Below are 8411 nucleotides of genomic sequence, written 5' to 3'. Positions count from 1 at the left end.
CCACCCCTGCCGCCCTCCGGAGAGGGAACGGCCCTGCTGGCAGGGAACGGCGCTCCTGGCAGCAGCTTGCGCCGGTGCTGATGCAATACCTTGCTGTGGAACGGCCGTACCGGAGTTCAGCCTGACCCCTCGCCCGCTGTACTTGCAGGTGTATAGAGCCCTCCCCACACCCGCTTCCCGGTTTTGAGGGTTTCCAGCTCTGTTTTTCCAGCGTGCAGCCGCTCCGCTGCTCTGCCGGTGACCGACGTGGGAACATCAGGCCGGTGAAACGCACGGGATGCAAAGTGCTGCCAGCTCCGTAAATGAAACTTTCTCCCCCCGCTATCCCCCGACCAGCCCCCAGCATCTTTCCTGCACCCCTGTCTTCCTTTTCCCGGTGAAGGCAGACCAACAGCACCTTTGCCTCTGCGTTAACGGTGTTCATAAGTACGGCTCTCGGGCTGAGGAGCTCACTGAAGTGCGTGAGAGCCTTTGCCCTCGATGTCAGCGAAATGAAGACAATTGGTGGTAGCCTGGTTTGGGGTTAAACCCGATTACCACGGGTCTGTCAGTGCTGAGCTGTGTCCACTTTACAGAGGCACGTTTTGATGATTCGCGGTAATCTGCCTGAAACCTGAGGTGCTCACAATTAATATGAAAATGTTGGCCATAGAAAGTACAGAGTGATTCTGCTTCATTTAAAAACAGTAATTTAAGATGGAAAACAAGCCATTTGAGTTTAAGGGCTTGGCAGCTAGTTAAGAGGCAGTTAAAAAAAATATGTACATTAATATATCCAGAGAGACTGTGTCAAGCTGCAGTGGGTCCTGGCTGTGAGGTACACAGAAGCTAATAAAAAGCACATTAGTTTCTGTCTAACTTTTGTAACAATCGAGTTGAATGTGCAGTTTGTTGTTTTACAGGAGCATGTATCAATTCACTGGCAAATTTTTATCATATCAGTCTCCATATAGTGCACCTTAAATTCTTATCTACCCCAATAATTTCGTTCTAGCCACTTTTAAAAATGTGTTCGGATTGTGAGATGAAAAGTTTCTCCTGAGAAACTTTCAGTTACTTAACCTGCTACTCATGTGCAGAACTGGAGTCGATTGTTCTTTTCTTTTTGGACTGGAAGGGTAAATAACATTGGTTAGTCTTATTGGACTGCTGCATTTCAGATAGATTAGTAACTTCATACAAGTCTTTCTTACCTAGTTCATGATGCCTTCCTTGCTACATACTTGCTTTCTACAGAAAGAGAACAAAATAAAAAGGCTGTTTGAAAACTTGCAGAAGCGATTAATAACTTAACCTAAAGCCAAACAGAAACTCAATCGGAGATGGCAAAAATCTGACTTATGAATAGTGGTGGCTTGTGAAAGCATCTGTCTCCTTTTGGTAATAAGCCTATCTCAGTATCTTAGTTACTATGTTTGTAGCAGCAGTTTGAATATAGTCCAGTTGTTTGTCTAAGGGGATAGTAGGAGGGAAGGGGAATAGCTTTTGTTGGCCTGACTGTGCAGACACGTCCTTTAGTTTTGTTAAATTCATCATGACACAATTAATGTCATTTGTGCTATGATTCTTTATTGCAAACAGAACTAAATTTTTAGAGTTAAATACATGTGTATCAGGTGGGCAGTATTTGATATAAATGTTTCCTATTCATGTTCAGCTTTACAAATAGCTTTGAACATCCTTCATAGTTGGCTGTATTTATTAGGTGTGTGCCAACGTCAGCTGAAGAACAGCGTGCCCTTTGTTTTCTTGTTCTTTCTGTTTCCTGTCCTGAAGTGCTGGAAGCAGATCTGTGTTACAGCTCAACTTTTATCCATTTGTGGCCCACAACTTTTTTTGTTGAAACATATGTGTAATTTTTTTTTCATGTGAGTAGTCCCACTAAAATCATTAGGACCACTTGTGTAAGTAATGAATATATTGAAATTGAGGAGTCTGGGCATAGGAGATATTTTAAGCAACAGAATATAACAAAACCATGTAAAGTACAAGCTGGTACTTCAAAAAAGTTATTTATCTTTTTATTTAAATTATTTAAATTTTTTTAGTTGTTTATCAGTTCAATCTTTTTTTTAGGGAAAGGCAGTACTTTGAAAAACAGACCTAGCTTGGAACACACCTGCATCTTCAATACTGTAAAACAGTTGGTATCCTCACATGGTGGTTTATTATTTTTCATATGTTTGCTGTAACATTGGCATTGAAAACCGTGAGAAAAGTAATTACAAAGAAGAAACTCCTCAAACGCAGATGAGTGGAGTTACTTGTCCATATTTTTTATCTTGATCACGTGTGTTTTTTATCTTGATCATTTTGGGGTTCAGTCCCTCAAAATGCTGTGCCTTCTGGCCCCAGTCTGGCACACGTGCTTTGATGCTATTGTGGTTTGTATAGAGAGAAACAAGGCATAGCAGGTGGAAGTAGTGAGATAAAACCAGGGCTGAAGTCAGGAAAAAATTACGCAGTAAACACCTGTGGTCTCTATCATTCCTGAGCTTGACTGAGTGCCCATGGAAATCAAGGGGCAATTTTTCACTGATATCAATGCACAGGGTTCAGCATCTGTGTCTGCGACCGTGCTTTTAAAAGCCGTAAATAAGCCTCCATAATGAGGTGTGAAACCCAGTAACAGAGCAATGTCCTGACCCAGTTCTCAGCGTGGTGGCAGACATTAGGTGCAATATTGTTTACTGCCAGGTACTGCCTTGTTCCAGGTACTAAAATAAGCATATACTACAATAAGTGCATGTTGAATTTAATTAATTTTAAAAAAGATCGTTTTAGTATGGGGTGGATCCTGCCCTTCTGTGGTTTGGTGTATCGGTTGCAGAGTTCTGTTAGCTTATGCTTTAAAACATCCAAGTGTGTACTGGAGCTGTGATTGTATCGGTTGCAGTTAAACAGGAAGAGTAACATTGAAGAGTTTCTTTTCAGCCTTGCTCCTTCCCTCTCCATCTGAACAGATTTTTGGGACCAAATTCAGTTAGATTTCTTGGTAAGGTGTTCACTGTGAGTTGAAGTATTGTTTGCCTTAGTCTTTACACATGCTCTGTGGGCAATTGTGCCTCTAGCACAAAAAAAGTGGGAAGTCTGTCCAGGCTGATGACCCAATATAACGTGTGAAGTCAGATTTTAGTGGAATTGCATAGAGGTTGGTGGGTTTTTTGGCATTCATTTCACTTAAAATGCAGCTACCCTTCTGTGTTTTTATATTCAATCATGTATAATAAGTAATTAAACACAAAAGATTGCAGTGTCTTTGGTTTGTATGTAGTGAATCCCCAACTGGAGTATACCTGTGTGAGCCATAGGAGATCTGTTTTATTGAGAACTCAGGCACATTCGTTAGTTTGTTCCTCTAAGAAGTATTTGTAGTGGTACAAGAGTAGACAAAAAAGTTAAGAAACTTACCTATTTGGTGCTCCAGGCAGTGAGTGCTCCAGTGTACTGCCCGCACTAGAAGGGTTTAGCCCTTGACTGTGTTACCTAACAAATCTCCAAATAGCAATGCTTTTCCATTCCTCAGCTTGAACAAAGAATGATCAAGCTTCAAGACACTTCAAGAAAAAACCTGTACTTACGAATGCTACAACATTACAGGCAAAAAACTTCCCAGAAAACAGATTTTGAAATTTTAATGTCAAAGACCTTCAATCAGAAAGAACAAAGACTTGGACTGTGTGTGCTGTGTGCGTTCTTGTGTATTGTGGGATCACTCTGGGACAAACTGAATCCCTTTAAGCCCTACCAGGCAATTTCTATGTGATATTTGGCAAATTGGATAATCTGATTGGAAAATGAACTAAATTAGTTTGAGCATGAGTGGGTGGATGAATCTGGAGAAGTTTGTATCCCTATTTCAAGTTAAATTCTTCTGCTTCTGAGTCCTCATACTTCATTGCTTTGCTTTTTAGTCTTGGGGTCTGTTTTGCTTGTGTGCCTTGTACTTTGGGCCAAGCTGACTGTTCATCGGACTCTGATTTCAGCGCTGCCAGACTGAGATTTTATGCATCATACAAGTCCAAAGACTCCTAATGTGATTATGATAACAGTTCGCCCCCAATCATGTCATCTGGAGCTGTGTAGAAAATGTGGATCTGGGGGAGGTGATAATATGAGAAAAGAGTGGTTTTTTTAACATGAGCTACTTAAACTGTGAAGACAGGCAATGCTCGTGGGATATACTGCTGTGCTACAGCAAAGGAGAGGGGCTCTGCTGCATAAAGAGTCCAAAACCTGTCGTGCTCTTGCCATCATGAGCCAGGATGGATTTTTGCCAAAGTCAATACAGAGCACAGCATCAACTCTTGTCAGCAGTTTGTGTTTACTTCCAAGAGATGATGAGCCATGGTATCAGCACTGGAGAGATTTCTCTGGAAGTCGAAGTGTGTTCCCAGGAGAGGGGATAAAGGCAAATCCTGAGGTTAAACAAATGCTGGGTCCCCCTTTGTCACGGTGCTGGAGAGGGGATCTCTGCTGTAAGAATGATGTCTTGTCTTTTAATATGTCTCATGACAGGGGTTTGACAAATGTGGTCTGCTGGAAGTGTGATGGATGCCTTTCTGTGAGCTAGAAGACTTTCTGAGCTACCTTAGGTTTTAATGCTCTTTTGTTTTTTGCTTTAATCAGAACAGCATCTGTGCCAAATAACTTAAACACTGTAGCGTTCGTTTTCCTCATATTTTCATGTCACACGATCGTTTGTCATAACTATATCCTTTGGAGAGTTCTCCTTTTCCACAGATTTCATTTTTCTCCCTGTCCCACAGACTGTTCCACTCCTGCTCCACTGACTCCAAATCACACCTCTGTCTTTAGGAAAGGAACAGTATTCATTCCTTGGAAACATTAAAAATCCCTTCCCTGGGAATCAGCCCTTGGTCAGGCTCTCTCACATGGGGGTTGCAGATTTGTTCATCTTCTTTTAATGCAGCCTGTTTCTGAAGGGGCAGATACAGAAAAAGAAAAGGTGGTATTAAAAAACCCCATAGTGTTTCAGGTTGAGAAATACCTTGAATTTTACATTGTGTTAACGTTTCGTGTAATATGTTTTTCCTCAAGGCACTTAATCTAGGAGAAAGTGTTAGGCACTCAGCTGTCACAAAAGTAGATCCTTTCCAATTTAAAACAGATTTGGTCAATCTTTTCTGGTGGCTGATATGGCGGCATGCCCAATGTGTATGCTTTTCAGAAAAAGGTACTTCTCTATCTCTTGGTGGCACACATAGGCTAGGCTATTCGTCTCCAGTGTAAGGACAATCATCAGATGCATAATGCTTGATCTTTCTCTTGCTCCGACCACCCAGCTCAGACCTTCCTGGCTCAGACCACCTTATACTTCATCCCTTCATGCCCATACCAGAACAGAGCTGCTACAAGTGATGAGAGTAATTTTACAAGCTCACCTACACTGGGAAGAGACCATTAGAATAGTGTTCTAAAACTTAGGAATGGGAGCACGTTATCAGCATGAAAAAAAGTTTAAGTGTAGTGGTGATGATATTTGCTTTTCCCTGCCCCTACAAAAATAGAAACTACATTTTGCCAGTGCTTGAAAGATGTCTGGGTCAAGAAAACAGAGCGGAAGTGTTTGGGGACCTTAAGTCTGCAGGTAAGAACATGGATAAGAAAGAAGATAGAAGTGAAAACAGAGGTCAGTAATTGGCAAGGGATGGTGTTGAGAAAGATATGGATGTACACAGAAGGACCTACAAAAACAGTCCTGCTGGGGAACGCTTTGGTCTAGTTTTCTTACCTCTCAGTACCTCGCCCAGCTAAGCCTGACGGCCCACGCGCAGCTCCCACCTAAGTGAGCTTTTACCTTGTTTTGCTGCTTTGTGCTCCCCAGAGTGCTCTGCACAAGGGGGCCCTGAAATTGTGCTGGTCACCTTGTCAGTCTCCACCTTTCTGAAGCAGACCCAGGTAAACATACACAAAATAGCAATGGAAGAAACACTGAATCTTTACCGTGTGAATGAGGGAAGGTGGTATTATAACACCAATTGCACATCTTTGATTTCCTCCAGTTTTCCACTACCTTATTGCACTTTGTATATCTTTGGTGGAAAACTATACTGAAAATATTGCCCTTGGGGTCAGACTAAGGGGCCCACGTAACATAGCATCCTCTCTCTGGCAACTACATAGGGACACATTTAAGATACTGAGCAATGTAGAGTTATTCTTCTTTGATATATTCCATCAAGTCCCTCTGGGCTGCACTCAGTGTGGATCATTAGGCAAATGGTCACTGCACATTTAGCAGACCAAAATAATACTATGAATTGATATGAATTAGCATAGCTCTGTGGGTTAAATGATATTATGCTGCTTAATATAATCTAAATATCTGATATCTCTAATCCCAGTGTTGTTTTTATCCTTTTTTTTTTGTCTCCTCTGCTCTTCCTGAATTCTACCCTGGTATTTTAAATCTATCGTATTACAAATTGTGTTATCATCAGGGCAGTTTTATTTTCTTTCTGTAATTCTCTCAGGAACTCTCTGAAACTGTGTGAATACAGTAATTTGCTTAAGTTAACTCTTACGTGAAGTGCAAATACTGACTAGTTATATGTACTAATTACTAATTTTATAGAAAGCTTACATTGTAAAACCTTTGAGAAAAGGTAAGGTAAAGCCAGAGCAGTACTTGGCCAGAATACTATACTTTTTTGGGTACTAGTGTTTAATGTCTGTAGTTTGTAGAAGGAGCAGAAAGGCATGCATAGTAGGTAGCGTAACCATAGTGCCAGATGGTCCAAAGGGACAGGTTTCTTTCATGTCGTATATCAAAAAATGCTCTTTCTATGCATTAGTATTTGTGAATGTCTAAAGTTGTGTTAGTGTGGAACTTAAAGGGGTGCAGCTAAATCCATTTAAAAGTAATTTCAGGATTTCAAGGAAGACCAGTTTTAAAGGGCAAACCTGAGCATTTCTGATGAATTTTGCTGAAACTGAAGTGAGAGCATTCTAGTTGCCTTTTTGTCCAGCAAAAGGATAGACTATTCACAGTTCAGGAGTCAGCCTGGTGAAAGCCATTTGTGAAATCTTCCTTGATAAATAATTGTGAATAACTAATGAATTTGCGGAAGGAAATAGTATGTGTTCCAGGGGAACTGGAGACAAACAACCAAATTGGGAAATATTAATTTTAAGTAATCTGTCCTGCTGCAGTGGTGTCACTGATATTTACCAAAGCATGTGAAAACAGAGGAGTGACTGAAAATACGGAAAGAGACAATTCAGAACAATTCCTCTCATAAGCATCAAATACTTACTGCATGTTGCTGTAGAGTATATATAGCTGCGTCCTTCTAAAATCCTGTATATTTATAAAATATTATCACAGTGTGCTTTCTGTGCTTCATCACAGATACTTGGAGTGATTAAATCAATAACAGTCTTCCCAATTCATGAAAGTGTATTACTTCTTGCTGAAGGCATAAGGGATTAAGCAGAGTCCCATCAATTTTGTTGCATGACTTTAATTTCTCCTCTGTTTTTTGTTGCTGCAGTAGTTGTTGAGTCATGTTTTTAATTAAGACTTCCTGTAAAGTTGCCATAGAAGCACTCAGGTAAGTGTCACTGAGAATTTCAGTGGCCAATTTTGATCTAAAAAAGCCTTCCAGGCCCTCTCCAGGATCCTGCACAGCTGTGGTTGTATGGGTATTGTTTTGCTTCTTAAGCCTAAGTACTGCTTCATAAAACTGGGTCACTGAGATATTTTGAATCCATCTGGATGGTAGCTAGTCACTGGGCTAAGGAGGAATAATAAATATAAAGAGGTTTTTGTATCACAGAGGGAGAATAAACTCTCACAATAACTACCTTGTGCTTCTGACTGCTGCATCTTAAAGCAGACTTAGCTGTATGACAGAGGCTCAGCAGCACGGAGATACTGATGTCTTATCTTACTTTCTGGTATGTGTAGTTGCATACACTTTGAAAACAAGCTGCAAGAGGGAGTGGCTGTGGCATTCTTGTAAAGAGAATGAAAGGTGCAGAAATACATTACAATATTCCACTACAAATGTCTTCTGCTCCTGGCACAAAATACAGTAAGCAAAGGCCAGCCTAATCATTTGATTCTCTACTCCCATCAGTGTAAGACACTGTATCTTCAATTTTGATACTCCATTAATAATCTGTATGGCCTCTGGTATTAACAATATGCATGTGCTATTTTTTGAACACAGGATTTGTAGTACAGTTTGAGGTACAGTGTAGTTTTATGGATGTAGCTTCATTTGATTTAAAGGCAGCAGCTGATTAACCCTGTACAAGATGGGGTGAGAAAGAGTACCAACATAACCCTGTAATCTTCTGAAAAATGTTATGTAGGTCCTTAAAGATCCAACCCTAATTCAGTGACCTGTGATTTCGAAGATAATCAGGAAAACATTTGTTCA

This window comes from Pygoscelis adeliae, unplaced genomic scaffold (assembly GCF_000699105.1).
Source record: "Pygoscelis adeliae isolate BGI_AS28 unplaced genomic scaffold, ASM69910v1 Scaffold45, whole genome shotgun sequence".
In the NCBI taxonomy this organism is placed as follows: Eukaryota; Metazoa; Chordata; class Aves; order Sphenisciformes; family Spheniscidae; genus Pygoscelis; species Pygoscelis adeliae.
This window is presented reverse-complemented; position numbering follows the sequence as displayed.